The 18,450-nt window shown below is 46.1% G+C and overlaps 1 protein-coding gene across 3 annotated transcripts in view; it reads left to right on the top strand.

The window, feature by feature from the left end:
* Positions 1-8,663: 8,663 nt before the first annotated feature.
* Gmeb2 (glucocorticoid modulatory element binding protein 2) overlaps positions 8,664-18,450 on the top strand; it is a 39,114-nt gene continuing 29,327 nt past the window's right edge. The window contains exon 1 of one of the 3 annotated variants that reach the window (XM_020161048.2): positions 8,664-8,722. The gene's annotated coding sequence lies outside the window, so the exon portion shown is untranslated. Of the gene's footprint in view, positions 8,723-10,258; positions 16,639-18,450 lie in introns of those variants that run through there. The other 2 variants (XM_074075143.1, XM_020161049.2) reach the window with 2 other exon arrangements.

Raw genomic sequence — 18,450 nt, 5'->3', positions numbered from 1 at the left:
CCAACCCTGCTGGCAGGACTGGATGCTCCACCAGGCTGCTTGAATGTGCTCACAGCATGGCACTGCTTCCCCCAGAGTGAGCCTTCCATCTGGGAGTGTGAGAAAGAAGCCACCTGAACGTCTCAGCTGGGAAGTCATACACATACTGTTTGTTGAAAGTAAGTCAGGGGCTGGGGAATGGCTCAAGTGGTAGAGCGCCTGCCTAGCAAGCGTGAAGCCCTGAGTTCAAACTCGAGTACTGACAAAAAAATAAATAAATAAGATAAAAGAATGTCACTAAGAATGACCCACACCCAAGGGAAGGGGGTGTGTCACAGACTTCACGGAAATCTTTTAAAACCACCTTAGATGCTCTCCCTGTAGTCACTGCTGTGGTTGGAATGAGACCCCCAAGTTCAGTGTTGGAAACTTGACCCCAGACAATGGTGTTGGGTGGTGGGACCTTTTGGGAGGGTCTTCGGGTCTGGAGAGCTCCACCTTTATCCATGGATTAATGCCTTATAGACAGGGCTTTGGGATGGGGGTCTTTCCTGCCCTCCCACCACACAAGGACACAATGTTCCTCACCTGTGGAGGATGCATGTTCAAGGTACAACTTTAGAAGAAAGACAGGGTCCTAACACGCTGGCACTTTGACTTCCAAGCCTCCATAACTGAGAAAAATAAATTTTTGTTGTTTATAAATTACCCAGTTGGTAGTGTTCTGTCATAGCAGTTCAAAACAGACTAAGACAGTGATCCTGTGTGCTCTGGACACAGATAGTGCTGTTGATGGCCTGGGGTTGCAGGGGGTGTCCTCTCAAACTGTGGTGTCCAGCAGAGCATCTGGGCACAGAGTCTGACCCAGACTGGCCCCCAGCCCTGCTGTGCTACGCGTGGTCCGCAGTAAGGTGCAGCTATGCAGAGTGAGACAGGGAAAGGTGATGGGGCCACTGGTGTTTCTCCTTGCTGAAGAAAACAACTTTGCTCTCCAGCAGTTTCATCAGTGTCCTGTAGCACTGTGACAAGCATTACACACTGGGTGGCTTGAAACAAAGAAGACTGGTCTCACAGCTCTGGTCAGTGCCATGGGCTGCACTCAGTTTGAAACCTGTAGGTCCTTCTGCACGTGCCCGGTTCTTGGGGGAGGATGGCAACCCTCTGTGTCTGTCTGTGCAACGTCTGCCTCCATCTGCACATGGCTGTCTTCTGTGTGTGTATCTGTAGGACACCACCACTAGATTGGGATCTGCTGTAATGATTTTATCTTAATTGCATCTGCAGAGACTCTACGTCCAAATAAGGTCACATTCTGAGAGTTAGGGCCTCAATATGTCTTTTTGGAGGACACAATCCAACCACTAACAACTACTGTAGGAACTCTCTTCAACTTGTGACAGGGTTGCATGCTGATAAATCCATCACATAAAAATATTGTAAATTAAAGTGTACTTTTTTTTGAGGCAGGTAGTCAGTATAGCCCAGACTGGCCTTGAACTCTTGATCCTTCTGCCTCAGCCTCCTGAGTGCTGTGATTACAGGTGTGCACCATGATGGCTGGCTTGAAGATGCATTTAGTACACCTAAATGACTGAACATCATAGCTTAGCTTAGTCTGTCTTAAACATGTGCAGGACACTTACTTTAGTCAACAGTTGGGCCAAGTTGTTTAACACAAAGCCTACTTTATAATAAGGTGTTGACTATCTCATTAAATTAAATACCTGTACCCAGAAAATGCTGGCAGCACAATGCTGGAGCAGTGTTTGCTAGAGATCACAGGCTAGATGGGAGCTAGCTATCATCTGAGGGTACCCTACCACACATCACACCCAGGACAAAATCAAAACTCCAAGCACAGAGGATGGGGGTGCAGCTCTGCAGCATAGCATATGCTTAGCATGCATGAGGCCCTGGATTTGATCCCTAGCACCACACATGCCAAAAAAAAAAATCTGAGGTACAGTTTCTACTGAATGCATACTGCATATCACTTTCACACCAGGGTAAAGGTGTAAGTTGAACCATCCCAAGTTGCCAACCATCTATACATAATTAGTAATTTAAAAAACTCATATGTGTATTCAACAAAATTTTAATTGACTATATGTATTATACATATGACATTTCATTTCAGAGGATGGTGATGGACTTTGGACTCAACCTTCCCTATAAGAACTTGTAGCTAGTCAATAAAATCTTGTGTATGAACCATAGTTCATTATTTTTAAAATCCTTAAAATGTTTACTCCTTACAATGTCCACTATGAGGAAAACAGAATGGGCATAGTTTATGACATTAGCCTTGTTTTCTGGTTATAACCTAATGCACATTCACTGACTCATTGCCAAGTGCAGAGACAAATCAGCAAAGACAGAGTCTTCTGCCTGGAGTCACCTGCTCATGCAACAGTGGTGACGCCTGCAAGCATCCACCCAACTGCATGCCATGGGTCAATGTCAGCACCTTCCTATGACTTCATGGCCATTACTTTAATGACTGCATAATCATCTCTTTTATGGATATATTAGAAGTTTTGAGAAAAACTCAAACTTCTTAAAAAGTTCTCAACCATTTTGGTTCCAACAGGATCCCTTACAATCTTAAAATTTTATGGAGGGTAGCTGGGACTGGAGGTGTGTTGTCTGGAGGAAGAATGCATACTTAGCATGTATGAGGCCTTGGATTCCATCCCTAGCACCAAGAATAAAACCTGAGAATTTTTCTGATGGTACTGGGAATGGAACCTAGGGCCTTCTGCATGGCAGGTAAGCTCTCCATTACTGAGCCACACCTCAGCTCTGGGGTGGTTTCTCAAAAGTTGGTTGTGGTATGAATCTGAAACCAGCTCCGTCGGCTGAGCTCTAGCACCCATTCTTCCTTGTGACCTGGGTGCTGTGGCCCCAGTACCTGACAAATGAACATGTAACCCAGCCTTGTTCAACTCACTATGAAGGGGTTGCTGCAGGGAGGGTATGCTTGGGATGCCGTCCCTGTCCTGTGTTCACTAAGGTAGATGGCTCCCAGTGTGGAGGGGGGCAAAGCAAGGCAACTGGTATTGCCACCACATGGTCCTCACCTGCCTCCAAGCCCCATTAAGAGGAAACATTTCCTGTGTTTTAAGTTTGTTTGGGGGTAATGCTTTCAGACCAAAACATCCCAGGTGATATGGATTCCTAAATTCTGGGATGGACATCTCATGGGTGGGTCTTGATGGAAACTAAAGCCAGCTTTCTAGTTTGTGCCCCAGCTGCTGGGGGTACAGTCCAGTTAGCAAGGACTGGTAGAACAGTGGGGAAATCTGGTCTCTAATAGGGTTTTCTGTTTTCCTGATTCCTGGCTTCTCTAAGTCTTTGCTTGAATGCCACCTTGTCAGTGAGGCCACTGACAAGTCAGTCTAAAGCTTCACTCCCTCTCCACAACCCACAGTCTTCCTCATTCTGCACTTCTCACCAGCTGATATGCTTTGCTGATGCCTCTCATGGGTTTCTTTTATCCTGTTTACCTCAAACCCTAGTGCCTGGCTGCAGTGGTCATTAAATATGCTTTTTGGAAGCTGGGATGTAGCTCAGTGGTAATTAAGTGTTTAACATGAGCTGAGGTTCTGGGTTTAATTCCCAGCACCAATAAACAAAACCACAAAAAAACCTGTTTAAGTTTTATTTAAACTAATTTAAAACATATGCGAAAATAGCACAGTGAGTTTCCACATACCTTTCACCTAGTATCCCCTAATAGGCATCTTTCATAACCAGTATAATTATTAATACTGGAAATTTATCATTGGCACACTAACTGAACCGAAGATTTTGTGCAAATGTCACCAGATTTCCTACCAATGTGGCCAGGAGCTCATGTTCCATTTAGCTGTTAGGTCTCCTGAGTCTCCAATCTGTGATAGGTCCTCATTCTATTTGATGACCTTGTGTTTTTGAATTGGTTATGTTGCTGATTTCCTCATTTTGAGTTTGTCTGATGTTTTCTCACAACTGGACTGGAGTTATGTGTTCTTGGCAAGAGTACCAGAGAAATGGTGGCTTCCTTCAGTGGGTCATTAGCAGACTTAAATCCAACTACTTGTCACTTGGAAGTCAATACTCAGGAAAGGAGAGTTGGTGGGATAGAAGTCATTCAAGAGAAAACTGAGAAGATAGGGGAGCCATCATGCCCCAAAAGAAGACCATCTTGGAGAAGTCAGGTGCAGAAGGGCTTTTATAAAAAGGGGAAGAAGGTATAGTGGGACTGGAAGCTCCTATGCTAAGCAGGGTCTTTGGCCCCCAGGGTGTGTCTTTCTTTTTCTTTGGCTGGAACATCACAATAGGCCTCAGCCTCACCACCTAGGGCTAACTCCTGAATTCTCAGACAAACATATTACTTTTCTGCAAATTGTGTATCATTTTTATACAATTCGATATGATCTGCAGGCCACCAGATATTCTTGGCTTTGTAAATCTAAAGAAAGATTATTTAGCAGTTTGCATCTTAATCATTTAGGTGGCTTGCTTTAGAATGCTGGGCAAAGGGAGGGGAAGCAACTCTGCACAGGACAACTTGTAAAGGAGTGGCCACTGTTACAGGATCACCTCACAGGTGATCCTGGATCAGTATGTCTCATTGGTGGTGACCTGACCTGGTTTCTCCACAAAAATTACTATCTTTCCCCTTGTAGTTAATAAATCTTGAAAAGGCAGAATTATCACCCCCAAGATGCCCACACCCTCATCTGTGGAACCTGTGAATGTGTTTGGTTGTACAGCAAAAGAAGTTAAGAATGCCAGGCTGCTGACTTTAAAATGGGAGTTCGTGTATTATCCAGACAGGCCCAGTGTAATTACTAGGGTCCTTAATAGTGGAAAAGGGAGACCGGAGAGCTGGCTTGGAGGAGGAGGAGGGGCCACCAACCAAGGAGTATGGCCAGCAGTGTGGCCTGGTTCACTGGGAGCCAGGAAAGGCAGCAAACAGCTACCCCCCCCCCCGCCCCCGCCCTGCGCCTGTAAGTAGGCACCAGCCCTGCAGCATCTGGATTTCAGCCCAGTGAGCTAGGCTTTGCTTTGTACCTACAGAGGAGTAAGGGAATAAACATTAGTTTTATTATTATTTTTTGTCTCACTATGTAGCCCAAGCTGGGCTCAGATTCACAATTCTCTGGTCTCAGTCTCAATTAAAGACATGCACCACTATGCCTGGCCTAAAACTTGTATTTGTTTTCTTTTTTTTGTGGTACTAGGGTTTGAACTCAGAGCATTTGTCTTGCTAGGAAGTCCTCTAATACTCAAGCCCTTGCCTTTTTTGCTTGAGTCATGTTTTTCAAATAGACTCTGGCATTTTTTCCATGGTTAGTTTGAACTGTTACTCTGTTTATGCTTCCCATGTAGCTGGGATGACAGGCACATACTACCACACCGTTTTATTGGTCAAAAGTTAGAAAGAGCTAACTTTTTACCCTGGTTGGCCTTGAACTGCGATGATTCTGTTTGATCTCCACCTCCCAAGTAGCTGGAACACAGATATGAGCCACTGCACCTGTAGCAGGGAGGACCAGAAGGAAACAAAGAAGGCCTGAGTTCTTATGAAGCAGCAGAGAGGTAGGGATGGCATTGCAGAGAGATAAAACCTGAGGAATCTGTACGTGGAGAGGGTCACATAGCACTGGGAGGGTGAAAATCCTGTGACACTAGGGTAAAGTAGCCAATAAAATTGTAAATAACCATATATGGATTAGACCTTGTTTTTGCTTCTGTAACCTGCTTGAAAGGGTATATAAGGTGAGATCTCTTTGTTCTCCGGGCTTAGCCTTCGGACACGAGTTTGCTGGGTCTGTGCTTCCTGCTAAACTGCCTCAGCTTGAGATTCCTGCAACACACCCAGTTAAGACTTGTATATCTATCTATCTGTCATTTTTGCGGTACTGGGGTTTGAACTCAGGGCCTACATCTTGAGCCACTCCACTAACCCCTTTTTCTGATGAATTTTTTTGAGATAGGGTCTCACAAACTATTTGCCCAGGCTGGCTTCGAACCATGATTCTCCTGATCTCTGCCTCCTGAGTAGCTAGGATTAGGTATCTGGCTTAAAACTTGTATTTTTAAGCCACTAAATTTGAGGTAATTTGTTGCAGCAGTATTAGAAAGTTAATATAAGCATTTTAGGAGAGACCATGCAAATTCTTTTTCACCTCAAATTTTGCCCACTGATTTTAGTAGCTACAGGGGATTTTCCTTGCCACAAACTATGGTGATTTTCTATTTCCTTCCATATTTACTATTGGAATTCCATTGTAAGGATGAATTGTCCTTTTCCCACCTTATTTGATAAAGTACTCACACCACTTCGGCCATGTCCTGATCACCCAGAACTATTACCACCTGCTGGTGCTCACATGGCTCCAGCTCTGGCTGATGGAAGCCTTCAGGCTGGCTCCTGTTCCCTGTCAAAGCACACCTTATTCTGTAGCACTTCCCTATTTTCTGGGTGCTTTCTTAACACTGGCTGTCTTAGACTATTCAAGCTGCTGTAACAAAAATAACCATGAACTGTGTGGCTTATAAAACAACAGAAATTTACTGCCCACAGATCTAGAGGCTGGAAGTTCATGATCAAGGCATGGCAGATGCTCTCTGAAGAGGGCTTACAAACAGCACGTTCTTGCTTTATACTCACATGTGAACAGGGTCCTTCAGGGGTGCATTTTAAAGAAAGGGCACTAATTACCTCCCAAAGACCCCACCTTCTACCACCATCACCATGGGTGATTAGGATCTCACATGTGAATTTGGGGGAGCACGTTCTGTCCCCTCTGCAGACAGGGCTCAGCTTCAGGGACTAGGACTGTCCACAGGCAGACACAGGACCTCAACACTTGGAGTGAAGAAGCTATACTCCCAAGGCTGGAGGAGCTGTGTTTTCACCATCAAATGGGTCTTGCAGGAAGAGCTTATGTACACCTAACATCACTATGGTGATCCCGTCTACTTTCCTCTGACACCTCCCTGGGAGGTGGAATTGGGTGGCAGCAGTGAGGAATGGGGAGCCCAGGGTGAAGGAGGGAGACCAAATGCCGCATCTGGGCCTCAGCTTGCCCCACCAGCCAAATAGTAGGTACCCATCAGCAGGTGATGTCACCAGCTATTCCATCTCCAGAGCCCCTTCCAGCACTCCCCTTTGATCTTATTGGCATTTATTTATATAATGACAAACATGCCTGCTTATCAGATAATAACAGAAACAGTAGCATTGACAAAAGCCGTTTAATTTTGAAGACGACTTCCCAGTCACTGCCATGAGTGCATCTGACATTGCTGAAGGCCTGGCAGAGTGGCTCAAGCGGTAAGAGCGCCTACCTGACATCGCTAAAAACAGAATGAAAGTGCAACTCCCTGGTATTAGTTAAATGACCTATGCTTGGAACCTCCTATCCCAGGAGCCTTCCTCTTGCCTCTGAGCACTTCGGCCCAATGGAAGCCCCCAGGGACCCTGCAGCCTGCTATCCAACTCCTGTGACCACAGAGCTGGCCCTGTCTTGAGAATGGACAGTCTCTGCTGCTAGAGCAGCACAAGGGATACAGGATGGTACCGGCCTGTGTCCTCGTACAGCTAAGATACCTTACAACTCTCCCAGGCTCTGCAGGGCCAAGGCAAACACCACTCACCACGATGGGCTCAATCGGTTACTGGGATTTGGACTCAGTGCCTCACGCTTGCTAGGCAGGCGCACTACCACTTCACTCCATCAGCCCTTTTTTGTGTTTGGGTATTTTCTAGATACCCAACTAATTTCCCCGGGCTGGCCTCCAACCGTGGTCCTCCTAATTTCAGCCTTCTCAAGTAGTCAGAATTACTGGCATGAGCCACTGGCGCCCAGCCACTCTACCTTTCAGATGGTAGGGACTGGCTATCCCTGGTTTCCAAGTAAAAAAAACTCAGTAAATGTTCACCACATGATGCCTATGTTCTTACATTTAGAAAACCCACGGACCTTAAATTCCAGTCCTTGCCCTGTGAGCAGCTCTAGGAGTATCCCATACCCTCTATGTGATTTTTACAGCTAAACGATAGCTGGGGCACTGAATTTCAATTTTCATTAACTTAAGTTTAAATCACCACGCGCTAGCGGCTGCAATGCGGGATAGCGCAACTGAGGTCAACCCTGTGCGAACACCTGCACCGAGCAGATTCACCACGCCTAACGCGCAAAGTCTTCTTCAAGTTTATTTAAAAAAACAAACAAACAAAAAAAAAAAAACCACATTACGGTTGGACTCCGAGCAGCGTCCGACCGGATCGCAGAACCTACGCCCGGGTAGCGTCTGACTGTCCGGACAGGGCGGAGGCCGAGCCGCAGGTACGCACACCTGGACCTCGCCCCCGCCGCGGTCTGTAGACTGATCACGGTTCACTCTGCGCTTCTATCCACGGGAAGCTGGCCACGCCCACCCCACCTGCAGAAAGGCGGCGCTCGGACCCGCCCACAGCAGCATGCGCACGCGCGCCGGGGCCCGCCAGGCCTTATCTCACGGAGCCGCTCTCCTCCGCTCAGAGCGCCAAAAAAGTCGCCCAGCCCGCCCGGCCTGTGCGTGCGCGACCCCGCCGCTTGCGTCACTAGGAAGCGCGCGCCCGCGCCCCCGCCGCCGCCGCCGCCGCCGCCGAATCCCCAACAAGGAGTGAAGCCCGCAGCCGCCGCCGCCGCCCGCCGCCGCCGCCCCCGCCGCCGCCGTGCGCCCGAGCAGGCCCGCGTGGCCCCAGGTAAGCGGCGCCGGCGCGCCCGCGCCCCCCCGCGGCGAGGCCTCTCGCGCCGCTCACGCGCCGCCGTCCAGTCAGGGGTCCCTGCGGAGCGTCAGGACGTTACGGCGGGGGGAGGGGAGGCCGGGGGAGGGGCGGCGGGCGCGCGAGGGCGGTGGCGGCGTCAGGCGCGGCGGCGTCAGGCGGGCGGGCGCGGGCGCGGGCGCGGGCGCCGGGCGGGCGCGCGAAGGTGGTGGCGTTTCCGGCCTCCATCTTGGCGCCCCGGGCGGGCGAGGGCGGCTCCGCGGCGGCGGATGAGGGGATGGGGGCCCGAGGCGGGGAGCAGGAGCGGGGCCGTGTTGATAAGGACCCATCGGTCGGAACCGGCACGATAGGGAACCGTGGGCGGGAACCCGTGTCAGCATAGGCCCATTGGTGGTGGGACCCCCATGGAGGTGGACTCGCTGGTGGGAACCCTATCGCCGTGGACCCCTGTGTGGGACAGGGACACAATGTATCGATAATGACCCACTGGTGGGAGCTGAACGGATCCCTGTCCCCATCAGTGTGAACCGATTCAGCGCCGACAGCCACCATTGGTCACAGCTGGGTTAACTTTATTTTCGTCTCCTGAGCCAAAGTTGTCTAACCCTTCAAAGTTTCAATCACAGCGTTTCTTACTAAATTAATTGTTAGATAAAGGCCAAATAGAAACGGCAAGCTTAAGTAGACGCCCTGCTGGGAGTTTCTTCTTGGGCCATGTGTAGCTATCTTGTGGAAGACGTCCCAGGGACATGCTAACATGTCTGATTTGGAGCGCTTAGGAAAACAGTTCAAATGGAGGCATTAGAATAACCTACTTTATCCCTGACCTAGGAAGGGAGACTTTGGAAAGTCCAGAACCAGTTGACAAATTCACATGGATCAAGGCTTCCCCGGTGTGTTTGGGTAGAAGGGCCTGACACAAGATGCCTGCAGGGCTCACCACTTAACCATACTTTTTTTTTTTTTTTTCCCCTTCTGTACTGGGGTATGAACTCAGGGCCAACACCTTGAGTCACTCTCAGCCCTTTTTTTGTGATGGGTTTTTTTGAGATAAGGTTTCTGGAACTGTTTGTCCAGGCTGGCTTTAAAACGTGATCCTCCCGATCTGTGCCTCCTGAGTAGCTAGCATTACAGGTGCAGGCTGGCTAGTTGTTTTTGAGACATGGTCTTTATGTGTGGCTCAGGCTGACCTGGGCCCAAACTCTTGTTTGCTTGCTGGGATTACAGATCTGGACCACTACACCTAGCCACACATCTCGCTACTGTGAGGATGAAAGAAATTGTGTCTGTGGACAAGTGGTCTCAACCTTGCTGCTTCCAGTGGTATTTTTATTAAAAGAAAATACTTTTTTTTTTTTTTTTTTTTTGGGAACAACTCGTGGATTCTTTTTATTTTAATCATTTTTACGTTTACTTTTTTTTTCCTTTTTATTATTCATATGTGCATACAAGGCTTGGTTCATTTCTCCTCCCTGCCCCCACCCCCTCCCTTACCACCCACTCCGCCCCCTCCCTCTCCCTCTCCCCCCCCAATACCCAGAAGAAACTATTTTGCCCTTATTTCTAATTTTGTTGTAGAGAGAGTATAAGCAATAATAGGAAGGAGCAAGGGTTTTTGCTGGTTGAGATAAGGATAGCTATACAGGGCTTGACTCACATTGATTTCCTGTGCGTGGGTGTTACCTTCTAGGTTAATTCTTCTTGAACTAACCTTTGCTCTAGTACCTGTTCCCCTTTTCCTATTGGCCTCAGTTGCTTTTAAGGTATCTGCTTTAGTTTCTCTGTGTTGAGGGCAACAAATGCTAGCTAATTTTTTAGGTGTCTTACCTATCCTCACCCCTCCCTTGTGTGCTCTTGCTTTTATCATGTGCTCATAGTCCAATCCCCTTGTTGTGTTTACCCTTGATCTAATGTCCACATATGAGGGAGAACATACAATTTTTGGTCTTTTGGGCCAGGCTAACCTCACTCAGAATGATGTTCTCCAGTTCCATCCATTTACCAGCGAATGATAACATTTTGTTCTTCTTCATGGCTGCATAGAATTCCATTGTGTATAGATACCACATTTAAAAGAAAATACTTTTGATTTGTTCAGAAGACATGGAAAGATATCATCTCATTTCAAAAATCATCTGATTTTGAAATGATCATATGCTAGCATTGTTACCTTGTTTTCATGAACTTATGCCCAAGAATTACTTTCAAAATGAATTTCCCTTTTCTATTTAACTCAGTATTAACTTGTGACTTGATCCACAAGCTGAGGGATTAGAATTGGGTTTGAATGTGGTCCCATCACCTTTCAGCCTTCAACCCAGAAGAAGCTGTCTTGAGTGTATGGCAGAGAGCACTCAGAAGTCTTGCTCTGTCTCTCAACAGCATTGTGTCAATTACTGAACTATTTCCTGTGAAACAACTTCTGGTATCCTTTTGAACAACATTTAATTCAGCTTCCGTGGGAGAGAGTGGAGTTCAGTTTTGTGCACATACATTCCTTCATCCATCCATAGTGTAGGTCTTTGCCTTTTGCAGCTTTTGGTCAAAGTTTGACTTTGCCTGCCTGTTGAATTTACCTAACGAAAGTAGAGGTAACTTGGCAAGTTAGTTATACTCTGAAAAATCACCATGGTGGATTTTTTTTTTTTTTTCCCTTGAGACAGGGTCGCAAACTGGCCTTGAAGTCACAGTCCTCCTGCTTCATTAACTTCTGAGTGCTAGGATTAGAGGTGCAGTATTTTTTTAAGTGAAAATTTTAAAGTGTCTGTTCTGGCTTGTTTAAATGTCCTTTTTGTTTGTTTGTTTTGGTTTTTTGAGACAGTCTTGCATTGTAGCCCAGGCTAGCCTCTGACTTGTCATCCTCCTGCTTTAGCCTCTCAAGTCCTGGGATGATAGGTGTGTAACACCATGCCCAGCTAAAGAACTTTGTTTTAAAGTCTAAATCTCAAACAATATGCTAGTGAGAAAAAATTTGTTTTAGAGGCATGAAGTCTGTCATTGTCCTTGAGTTCATTGCTGTAGCTTTTCTGCCTTGAGAAGCATCTGAGGATAACCTCCAGAGACTCTGGCCTGGCCTGACTGAGGTGCAGGGGCTCTCAGGAATCCTCAGCAGCTGGAGCTGTGAATGTGTGTGTGTGCCTTGCTCCCACTTAGATACACTGTTCTGTTAGATGACTGCTGGATTTCCAAGGGAGTGACAGTAAAAGGTTCCTTATGTTCAAGGATGTTTTGAAGCCACCTCCCCCCAATCCCCCATGCTAGGAAGTGGACCCAGGACCTTGCACAAGCTAGACAAGTGTTCTACCACCAAGTTACACTCCAGCCCCATTCTGAATTTTCAAAATTTTTTTCCCTTCTTTTATGCTTCTTTTTCCTTCTATTGGTCATTTTCTATACCCGTCTAAAGCAGAAAAAGAGAAATACTGCCTTGTCCCTGGCTTCTATCATTAGATTCTGTGTTCTCTGTAGTAAAACTAATGTGCATTTCCTCATGGAATGTTCTTGTGGCTCTAGACATTTTTCTTTCTTACCCCAACTCACCCTCATTTTCCATGGAGGGGCTTGTTCTCACCAGCTTGTGTTGTTTTCAGAAAGTGACTCCCTGGTTTCTTTTTGCTTCTTTTTCTTCAAGAATGTTTCCTTGTCACCATCCCTGCTATTAGTCCACCTACATTTCCTGATTCCTTGGGTCCCTGGGTAGCGGTTACTGCAGCGACTGGATGTCACTGGTGTTTGGTGGCCTGGAAGTTGCAGTTCTTCGTTTATTCCCTTTATCTTACCTGTGGCCCTTTGGAGTCCTCTGTAGACCCAAGTCCTGCTGAGTACCAAGATCTAGGGCATGTCTGGAGGGAGGAAATAAATCAGGGTGTGTTTGAAGGCCTTCAGTTCCTTTCCTCAGCAGAAGTTTTCATAAGAGACTTTAAATGCTGGGGATTAGAGCCAAGCTGGTAGCCATACTTATAATCCTAGCACTTGGGAGGCTGAGGCAGGAGAATGGTGAGTTTGAGGCCAGCCTGGGCTACATGGTGAGACCCTGTCTTAAAGGAAGAAGAAAAGTGTTGGGGATGTAGGTTGGGTATGGTTTAGCAAAAATCTTGAGCCACATAAAGGCTCAAGATTACAGAGGCCTGGTTGGGGTATGAGAGCTTTGCCTGTCCTTGGACATGCTTGTTGTTTGGTACAGTCATTAACAGTTATCATGATTAAAAAAAAGTTCTGAAACTTTTCTTTTTTTTATCAGGTTTTTGTGTTCTCTATAACTATATGTAGTCCTAATGAGTCATTCTGTTGTAATAACATTAAACTCTTTCATTGTAGTAAAATACATATGACATTAAAGTTACCATCTTTTGAAAATTTTTTTTGGATGGTTGCTTGGAGTATATTATCTGCTTGGTGCAAGGCATAGTTACAGGGTAGGAAAGCTTAGTGCAGCCAGGAGCGATGGGGCTTCCTGCTGGTGTGTTGCTTGCTGCACGCTATCTAGTCTACAGGGTGGGCAGGGCTCTGGCCTAGCACCTGGGAAGCCCAGGCTGGTGGTTCCACCAGGTCAGGATGGGGCCTGGCATTGGCCTGATAGGCTGGCTTACTGGCTGCTTCCTCATGGCCTCTGGAGCCAGACCACTGGTGACCATGCTGTTGGAGGCCTGGGAGGATTCCGTGGACTGCTCAGGGGACTCCAACACTGTGGCTGTGAATGGGAGAGTGGACTTCCCGAAGAAGAAGCTGGCCCACCAGTGACCAGGTTGGCCTTGGGAGACCTGAGAGAAGCAAAGAGGGGTCATGATGCTGTCTGTCCAAGTGGGACTTCCCCCTTACACCTTGCTGCCCCACAAGGAACTGAGTAGACTCTGTCCATCTGTGCGGTTAGACCCGCACTCACCCAGGTGATGGGGCTGGCTTCCCTGGGGTACTTGGTACTTCCGCAGGAGCTGCTGCTGGACGCGGAGCCCAGGTAGCCTGGAGAGGGGAGGCAGGTCAGCAATAGTGGCTTCAGTGGCTGCAAGGGGCAGTGCTGGGCTCCGTCAGGTTGGGGTCAGCAAGGGGCCTGCTTATGCCGGCAGTAGTCACGGGTGGCCACGAGCGAACCACTGGAGGGGATGGCTGTCATGCTTTGCCTGCCTGCTGGTTTAGATCTTAGTAGAGATCCCTGATGGGCTGACTGGGAGGGGACCCTAGGCCTGAAAACCCATTTGCAGAGGAGGCCACAGGAACCCACTCCTTGACCCAGACTCTCATGCCTAAAGTTAACATCTGTACATGGCTTTAAGCACATTTACACTGCTGTGTGTCCATTCCAGGACTTTGTCATCACCTGTAACTGAAGTTCTACCTGTTATGCAGTAACACTCCACTTCCTCCTTACCTGACCCTGATAACCTCTATTTTACATTTTGGCTATGGACTTGACTATTCTACGTACTTCATATAAGTGGAATCATACAATATTTGTGCTTTTGTATCTGACTTCTCTCGCTTACTGTAATGTTTTCAAAGTTTATCCATGTTGGAGCAGGCATCAGAATTTTATTCTGTTCTAATACTGAATAATATTCCATTGTATCTATATTCCACATTCCGTTTGTGTATCCATTCATCTGCTGATGATCATTTTGTTTGTTTCCAGTTTTGGACTGTTGTGAACAGTATTGTTACAAACGTTGGTGTACAAGTACCTGTTTTAGTCCTTTCAGTTGAACCTACAGATGGAATCCTACAGTAATTCTTAGTTTCCTTTTTGAGAAACATTACTGGTAACTTGCCAAGGGTTCTGATTTCTTTCCATTGTCCACAATACTTGTTTTTTTCACATCCTGATGGTGTGAGGCGGGTGTCTCATTTCCCTGATAGCTAGTGACATCCAGCATCTTTTTTGCATGCTTATTAGCAGTTGGTATGTGTTCTTTGGAGAACTGTCTCTTCAAGTGTTTGCTTACATTTTAAATAGAGTTGTTTGTTATAGGTGTTCTTTATATATTTTGGATATTAATCTTTTATCAGTTGTTTGTTTTGCTAACGCCTTGCTAATGCCTTTCTTTGGGTTATCTAACTCATAGTATCCTTTGATGCACACATGTTTTTAATTTTGATGAAATCAAGTTTATCTGTTTTTTTTTTTTTTTTCTTCCTTGCAGTGCTAGTAATAGAACTCAGTCTCATACTTGTTAGACAAGCTCTACTGCTGAGGTACAACTCAACAACCCGTTTTTTCTTTTGTTGTCTGTGCCATGAAGGTGTTCCACTATATTTTCCTCTAATTGTTTTATAGTTTTAGCTTTGATCATTTTGAGAACCACCCCTCCCTCCCATACTGGAAATTGAACTCAAGTCCTCATGCTTGCTAAGCAAACACTCTACTACTTCAGCCATACTCCCATTCCTTAAGTTAATTTTTGTATATGGTGTAAGAGTACAGCCGTATTCCTTTGCTTGGATAAACAGTTGTCCAGCATCATATTTTGAAAAGACCACTCCCATTCCTCATTGAATGATCCTAACATCCTTGTTGGAAATCAATTGACCATATGTGTGTTTTGCCATTTTAATTGTTTTAAAGATTTAAAAGTGGTAATATGAACGTCTATGTCTTTTGGAATATGGTTGTATAAATTTTAACACATGTAGATTCATGTTACTATACCACAGAGTACAGCACAGCCTGTTGCCCCAGAAATCTCCCTGGTGCTCCTGGGCGCTCACCCCTGCATCATAGCTCCTGTACCTGTTGAGCTGTCCTGCATGCCTTTGAGGAAATCCATGATGCATCTCCTTTGGGGTTTCTTTTTCCACCCACTTGAGACAGATAGAACTCATCCCTCCTGTAAGGGTATGGTGGAGGGAAGCTGGTGTTGTTAAAACTTGTTGAAGAAAATGTTAAATGTAAGTGTTCCTTAATGGTTTTCCTCTGAATAATTGAAGCTTTTAAAAGTGAGCTGCTTGGCGACTTGATTAACAGCTGTCAGACCTACCCCTTGTGCCCAGCAGCCGTGAGTGGGGAACTGTTAACCTAGCAGCCTCTTCTTTGGCGCCCACCCAGACTGTCGTCATGACAGTCTGGTTACTTTGAACACTTGAGGGGTGCCCCAAGGAAACTCCCCTCCATCTGCAAAAACCATTTTGACCATGGTTTGGGGTAAAGCCACAACTACTGGTTTAGGAGACCTTGTTTCAGCCATGACTGCTCCAGACAGTTTGCACTGACTAGGAAGACTTCACTTAGTCTCTGACAGACCTCAGTGACCTGTAGATGACTCATTTGCAGTCATTCCAGATGGCCCTACCCATCTTACAGCTATTTCCACTCAGGCCAGGCAAGGAGCACTTTCTCCAGTTACTCAGCAAAAAACGTGATTGGTGGACTGGAGGCTGTACACAGAAGCTTGTGCAAGAGCATATCACACCCCTTTTCTGGCTGTATAATAAACAGCCTGCTTCTTAGTTTCCTCAGGTCAGTCTGAGAGGTTTCCCTGAGTGCACTGTTCTCTTTTGTCCTGCAACAATAGATCCCAATAAAAATCTTTCCTGAATGGTCTACTTGTAGTTTTTATCATAGGTAGAGTGGGCTGTGCTGGTAATGGTAAGAGCAGAGAAACCCTGGGGCTTTTAGTCCCAGGTACCTACTAGGTGACTGGAAAATGATTCCCAAGCCTATAAGCCCCTGGGGACTCTGTAGGCCCTCAGCTCAGAGAACAGCTAGAAGAAGGCTGCTGAAAAGTTCCAGAGTGGCTGGGAGCAGATACTGTGAAGGCTATAAAAGACTGCAGAAGTCCTTAAGAGGTGAAAGGTGGTGGAGAGCTAAGACTTCAAAAAGCAAGAGACTGTGAAGAGCCAAAACTGCAGAGGGCAGCAGAGCTGCAGACCCTGACAGCTGGAAGAGTTCCCGAGAGATGCCACAGGTGCTGAGGGTCCCAAGACCTGTAATACTAGATGATGGGTGCTGGGCTGTTGCCACTCAAAGCTAGAGTAATAAGTCTCTGATCTACAGCCATAAATCTCTGGCTTTGAAAACTTAGAGCCATATGTCCTAGTTCTCAAGGCTTAGAGCAATAAACTTCTGGCTTTGAAAGCCCAAAGCAATAAGGTTCTAACTTTGAGAATTTAAGAGCCATGAGTCTGATTCTCAGGGCCTAAAGGTATAAGCTTCTGGGTTGGAGAGCCCAGCCTATCAGCCTCTGGAGTTCAGGGCCAACACTAGTGGTGCTGCTCCTTGCCTAGTCATGATTTCCATATGAATAGGACAAAAGAAACCTCTGCTATTGGTGACACTCTTGTTTTCTGGAGATTCATTCAGGTGGTTTTATCAACAGTTTATTCCCGCTTATTGCCCTGTACTGTTATGTGGGTGGACCATCGTTTGTCTGCTTACCTCCTGAAGGACATTTGGATTGTTTTTAGTTTTCAACAATTATGAATGGAGCTGCCATATAACAACTATAGTTTTCAAGTGGACATGAGTTTTTATTTCTCTAGGGTAAATGTTTTAGGGTGAGATTGGTGGGTGGTATGATAAGAATATATTTAACTTTACAAGAAATGACCGTTGTGTTCTCCAGAATGCTTTTAACATTTAGCATTCCAGCAAGTAATGTGTGAGAACTGCAGTTACGCCATATCCTCACAGCACTTAGCATTGTCACCGTTTTGCTGTGACCTTTTTAAAGCTACTCAATGTATTCAGTGTGGCATTAAAACTTTAATTCACCATGGATTACGATGCCAAGCATCTTTTTATGTGCCCATTTCCCACCCTTATCTCTTCCTTAGTAAAATGTCAGTTCTTTTGCCCCGCTCCTTTTTTGGGGGCAGTACTCGTATTTGAACTCAGGGCCTCAAACTTACTAGGCAAGTGCTCTACCACTTGCGCCACTTCACTAGCCATTTGTTGTTGGTTTTCTCTCTCTTTTTTTTTTTTTATTGTTGTGCTGGTTGGGGGTACATTGTAACATTTACAAAAGTTCTTATAGTATATCAAATGTATTGTATTTGAATTCACCCCCTCCACCATCCTCCTTCATCCCCACTCTCCCCATGTTTTCCTTTGTGATGGATATTTTTTGAGGTAGGGTCTCACTTTTTGCCTGGGCTGACTTTGAACTGTGATCCTCCTGATCTCTGCCTTCTGAGTAGCTAGGATTACAGGCTGGTTCCCAGCCTCTTTTGCCCGTTTTTAAGACTGGGTGGTTTGATTTATTGTTGTTCTTTATATGTTCTGGATACAAGTTCTTTGTCAGATGTGATTTGCAAATATTTTCTTCTTTTCTGTGTCCCTATGTGTGTGGACTTTTTAGACTAGCTTCTTTCAGTTAGCAATTTGCATTTGAGTTTGCTCCCTGCCTTTCATGCTTTGAAAGCTCATTTCTGGTATCTCCAAGTACTGTTCCATTGTGTGAAATATAAATAGCTGGTCCATTCACCTGCTGAAGGACTGAATTTTTCATAGTCTTCCACTTGATGTACTACCATTTCACAAGGACTGGAGAAACAGGGCACCGCACAGAGCCCCTCATCACCCTTTCGGATAGTGGTTGTTGTGTGTCTATAGACACGATGAAAATCCTACCAGACAGCTTCAGCTATTATAGTGTTTTGTTTGTTTTGTGACTGGGTCTTTCTGTATTGCCCAGGCTGGTTTTTAACTTCTGGGCTCAAGTGATCCTCTTGCTCTAGCCTCTTCAATAGCTGAGACTGTAGGCACGAGCCACCACTTC

This window comes from Castor canadensis, chromosome 5 (assembly GCF_047511655.1).
Source record: "Castor canadensis chromosome 5, mCasCan1.hap1v2, whole genome shotgun sequence".
Lineage (NCBI taxonomy): Eukaryota > Metazoa > Chordata > Mammalia > Rodentia > Castoridae > Castor > Castor canadensis.
Note: the sequence above shows the minus strand (reverse complement) of the source record. Positions and strands in the feature narration are given on the sequence as shown.